We start from the raw sequence: 6,000 nt of genomic DNA on the forward strand, positions 1-6,000 counted from the left end.
GAGAATTCATGTCCTTGTGTTTCCTGTGTCTCGACGCTCCCCACAGCCCGCGGTTCCTGGTCCCTCTCTCCATCTTCCAAGTCAGCAACACAGCTTGTCTCTGACAGTTCTCCCATCCTCAGATCTCTTTCTCTGAGTCTTCTCTTCAGCGCCCCCCACCGCTTCCACTTTTAAGGACCTTCACAATTACACGGGATCCACCTGGTTAATACAGAATCATCTCCCTATCTTCAAATCAGCTGACTTATAACCTGAATTCCCCTTTGCCATGCAAGGCAACATATTTACAGGTTGCAGGGATTGTGACATGGACATAGTTGGGGGACCATTATCCTACCACCACATAGGAGAAGGGTTCAGAATGAGCCAGTGTTAGGCATTTTGAGAAGGAGGGAATTATAGTGTGATGGAAAGAGTTCTCCGCCCCCCCCCCCACCCCGTGGCTTTGAAATTAGAGACCTGGGAGCAAACAACAGCTTGTCCACATGATTGCCCATGAATTTGAACAAATCATATGATGTCTCTGAGCCTCAGTATCTTCATCTGTAGTAGGGTTAACAATAACTAACACTCAGAAAAATCGAGAAGACAAAATATTCCTTTAAATTAATAAAGCAGTGCTTGGCCAAGACTAGGTACTCAGTGAATGAAGAAGAGCAAAAAGTTGGTTTCAGCTGCACCACTGAGCTAGAAGAGGAGCAAAAGGAAAGAGGGCCGGAAAGGTAAGCAGAATCCATACTGTGAAGAGCCTTGAATGCCAAATTTTATTTTACAGACCATGAAGTCCTATCAAAGGCATGGACTGGAACGGTAGTGAATGGCTTGAGCATTCGCCAAGCAAGCAAGAATGTCCAATGAATTAGAATGAGTAGCTTTGGCCTGACGATTCCCTAAGGACAGGTATGCTAGGCCTCCTCACATCTAGATTTCACATTTTAAGCCAATAAGTAGAAGTAAATCCCCCAATTCTGCTGCTGCCAGTGGCGAACAGCATGTTGCCTTCTAAGCGTTCAGTGCATGTTCACACATAATTTTAATTCTGCTTTAACTTCAGATTCATAGATTTCCAATTTATCCAACATCTGGAACACCAAGGGCATTGGAAAAGCCATTCTGGGAGCCTGCCACATACACAGTGGTGCCTCAATAAACATTTGTTGATCAAAAATCCCAAACCTGGGGGAAAAGAAGATTTGGAAGCTAAACGAGATCTTTTGAAGTGGAGCGTAATGTGAAGAGTTTAACTGTCATCCTATTGAAAATCGTATTTTGCAACTGAACAATCAGTGAAAATCATCAGTTAAGGTTATCAAAAACACCCAGAAGAGAAAAAGGAAAATCTAAAATCTTTGCACATGTGAAGGGAATATTTTGGACTTCTTTTCATTTTTGTCACAATCACACAGCCACACACACACACACACACACACAGCACAACCTGGAGTAATATATGATTACAATCATCAGGCAATAACTTTGAACATTCAGAAAGAGTCTCCTTTGTTCCTGTGACCATTACATCATAAATATTCCTAATATTTGCTAATCAATATTAAGTAGTTTTGTAAAATTTTCCACAATCCACAAAATACATTTGGTACGGCATTTCTAGTTAGCTGGTTAGTTCTACATAAATTGATACATTTTGACATTTAAAAAATAATGTGTTTTAGGGGCGCCTGGGTGGTGCAGTCGTTAAGCGTCTGCCTTCGGCTCAGGGTGTGATCCCGGTGTTATGGGATCGAGCCCCACATCAGGCTCCTCCGCTATGAGCCTGTTTCTTCCTCTCCCGCTCCCCCTGCTTGTGTTTCCTCTCTCGCTGGCTGTCTCTCTCTCTGTCAAATAAATAAAATAAAATCTTTTAAAAAAAATAATGTTTTTTAAATAACTATTTCCTCCTTGTTATAGGATAACACACAAACACTGTGCCTACTGCACTGATGATCTCTGCCAGTATGTGAATCATTTTACACTCATGGGTAGTGAGTTCCACATTTGTTGACTCTGGCTTCCTGATTTAGAACTCTTGTCAGAGCCTTCATCACAACCACAGTGTCATTGTGTCTCCAGAAGTTTCCTTCTAAAATGTACATTTGTGGGGTGCCTGGCTGGCTCAGCCAGTAGAGCACATGACTCTTGATCTCAAGTCGTTAAGTTCAACCCCCACATTGGGTGTAGAGCTTACTTAAACAACAAACAAACAAAGAACCTAAAATGTACATTTGTTTCTGAGCAAAGGGCAGAGGAGACAGACTGATCTTGTATGACTGCTTTCTGAGCTGACCTTTCATGGACATTATCTCACTCGGTCCTCAAATCAACCCCACAAGGGAGCAATTATGAGTCCCATTTTATGGATGAGGGTGTGAACCTTAAAGCGTTTAATATCTTGCCAATGGTCTCTCTACCAGTAAGCGACAGAATCAGATTTGGACTCAGTTTTCTCCGCCATCAATGGCTCTAGTTTCACTTCCATCTGCCAAAACAATTGGAAAAGGACCATGAAGATAAAACAAGTCATTGGTGAGCCAGAACAGATACTAAAACCTACAGGATGGGGTCTGAGAGTCATCTTTACTCTTTGACTTATGTTCAAGAAAACATCACTGAACTAGGAATTACTAGTTTATCTCTCAGAAGAAACCAAGAAAGATTTCAGTCAATAGATAAATCGCTGAATTGCAGTTGAAAGCAGATAAGAATAACAACCATAATCATGATAATGTTTACTGAGTATTTATCATATGCCAAGCCTTCTTCTAAGCACATTAGAGATATTAATTCTTTTAATCCTGCAACATCCCTATAAGGTTGGTACCACTGTCATCCCATTTTACTGATGAGGAAGTAGAGGCACAATGAGGTCACAAAGTAAGCAGCAGAGCTAAGAATCAACGCAGGCAGTCTGGTTTCAGCTCCCACGCTCCTATCCACTCACCCACACTGCCTCTGGAAAGGGGATTCCAGGTCATACAATATCAATGAACACAGAACCATGCTGAAACAAGAGGGTCTTTCAGCCACAGAAATAATGATTCCTGCATGTTTTCAGAACTTTGCATTTTATAAAAAAGGACTTATTCATTATTGTTCATATCATTCATTCATTATTCATTATCTCAGTTGATTCTCATAATGTAGTCTGAATGTGCATTTTTATCCATATGGCACAGAGTCTTTCATTCATTTTAACCAATTTGTATTGAGCACTTGTCTTGAGCTAAGCTACCTTTCAAGATAGAGAAGTAATCAAAAAGGATCTCATCCTTGCCTTCATGGAGCTTACAATATAGTGGACAGGACGTTCTTTAGTAAATAATCACACGAGTACGTCATCACAAATGGTGCTAAAAGCTATCAGGAATTATGAGAGCACATAACAGAGGATGAATTAGTTACACATTCAAAAATCTCACTGACTGATCTGGTCTGGAAGACATTCCTAAAGAAGTTAGTTCGAGCTAAATTCTAAGAATAATTGAGGATTAACTTAAATTTTGCCATATCAGTAAGGAGTTCTCTTCCACCCTATTTAAAATTACAAACACCTCCCATACACCTTACTCCTTTCTATTCTTCTATATCAATTATCATCTTCGAACATACAATTTACTCATTTCTTATGTCTGTTTTGGTCTGAGTAACCCCCCTGTAAACTAGAATGTAAGGTCTATGAGGGTTCTTTAATTAGTTTCACTAACTCAAATGTTTGGCCTTACAGACACTCAGTAAATACTTGTTGAAGGAAGGAAGGAAGGAAGGAAGGAAGGAAGGAAGGAAGGAAGGAAGGAAGGAAGGAAGGAAGCAGGGGAAGAGGCCCAGGGGTATAGGGACCAGTGATAAGAGGGAGGGGCAAATTTCTCAGTAGAGAGATCCCTCTTTCAAAGGTCCTGGGGTAGGAGAATATATGACATTTTGAAGAAACTCAAGAAGGCTGTCTGGAACTTGGAGAACAGAATAAGGGAGAAAGTGGCAGAAGAGGAGGTGGAAAGGGAAGATTGGTCCATGTCATGAGGAAATGGAAATTCAGAGTATACAATCCCCAAAAAGAAACCATACATGCATTTCACATTAGAGCTAGCCGACTTTACTGTCTCCTACGCTTCTCTAAGAATACAGAACTACTCTCTCCTCGTAGGAAAAAATAGCCAAGCTTCAGCAGAGGACAGGGAACAGCAGAATACTCAGATGAAGGGAATATTTCATATATTGTTAAAATATGGTTACTTCACGCGCTTGATGCAGAAAAGCTTGATGACTATGGCTGATTTATGAGCAGCTGGATATTAATGCACGGTGATGTCAAAGTGTGTGAATTTTGTAGAGTTTACTAATTCTGGTGTGTTAAGATGTAATATTTAAAAAGTGGTATCCTAGATCATTACTGTCTCAGCTAGAGATAATTGATATTGTGGCAGATAGCCAGCATTGTTGGAGAAAAGAGAATGTTACAGGTGGCCAGCAACGCCAGACACTACAGGACCCACTGACAGATTCCTACCTGCCTGCCCCAAAGCATCTTTGTCCTCTTACGGGAAAGAGCGAAGGGTTCCATCTGACAGGTGGATGGTATGCTCTTTTATATCCCTCCGCCTGGCTCCAAAGAGAGAGGTTTGTGTCTTTTAATTAAAACAGACCTTTGTCATACTAGTGTTTTGATTTGAAGCTTATTTAATATAGACTCCCAGACTATGCCTACCATGTGGTAAGACTCGTGAAACCCTATGGCACAGAATTACAGGAGGTGCTTTGGGCTTGCTTCTGTCAAACAAATTAAATGCTTGCACTTCATACACTTTACAAGGCCAAATTAAACTCTTGTCAAAGGGGAGATGGCTTTTCATGTGCAGTGCCTGCAGCCTCCTCAACACCAGCTAGCTTTCTCAACAAATCCCAAACTGTCTTCACTGAATACATGAGGATGGCATTTTATCTCCTAGGCGGTCGTTTCTAAGATTTAAGTCTTCCCTAAAAGGATGCTTCTTATTCCAACTACTCTGAAATTCTAGTTAGTATATAGAAGATCTTAGCCACCACAGATATTCTTGCAAATAAATGTTGCCATAACCGTCAACTATCCATTTTGCCCAGAAGGTAATTTATAGGAAATTAAATGGGACCGCCATTCCAGAAACTCTTCCCAAAATGCATGGCTAAAAGCCTTTGGAGAATGGCTATTTGTAAATTGAGCTATGAGAACTTACCAGAAGATCCCATTTTCTGACATGATCACTGTAAATTATCCAGTTGCTATAAACTAGAGACATCTAGCTCCCTGTTTAGATTAAAATCTAGAAAAAACCTAATATAAGCATGCCTGGTTGTGGTCTCACCAGCCAGATATTGACCTGGGAAATGCTTTAAGGAAGTAGGACCTGGTTCTAAGTTATTGCCTTATCTTCCCCAGTCCTTATATTCATTCTGGAATCTCACATGCCAAAGGCTCAAAGAGACCTTGAAAGAACATCTGGCCAAGTAATTCTCAAATACAAGTCAGCTGAACAGCTGCATTAGAATTACCTGAGGTGCTTATTAAAAATACAATTTTCCTGGGCCCCTGGATGGCTCAGTTGGTTAAGCATCTATCTGCCTTTGGCTCAGGTCATGATCCCAGGGTCCTGGGATAGAGCACCACATCCAGGCTCCCTGCTTAGTGGTGTATCTGCTTCTCCCTCTTCCTCTCCCTTGTACATGCTACCTTTCTCTCTCTCTCTCTCAAATAAATAAATCTTTTTAAAAAATACAATTGTCCAGACCCTACCCCAGACCTACTAAAATAAGAGCCCCATTTGTAGAACCTAGGGATCCATGTTAGTAATAAGTTCCTCAAGTAATTTTGATCCTTAACCATCACACTTGAGAACCACTGAATTCTGTTTCATCCCTCACCCCCCAATCAGGATGATACATAAGTCCTCTTGGCAGAAGAGCCCCTATATAGAGATACAATAAATACTGCCCCCCTTTTTAATTATGACTATTTAGGAACAGAGAAAGTCC

This window comes from Ursus americanus, chromosome 12 (genome assembly GCF_024610735.1).
Source record: "Ursus americanus isolate L20-20 chromosome 12, mUrsAme1.1.p, whole genome shotgun sequence".
Lineage (NCBI taxonomy): Eukaryota > Metazoa > Chordata > Mammalia > Carnivora > Ursidae > Ursus > Ursus americanus.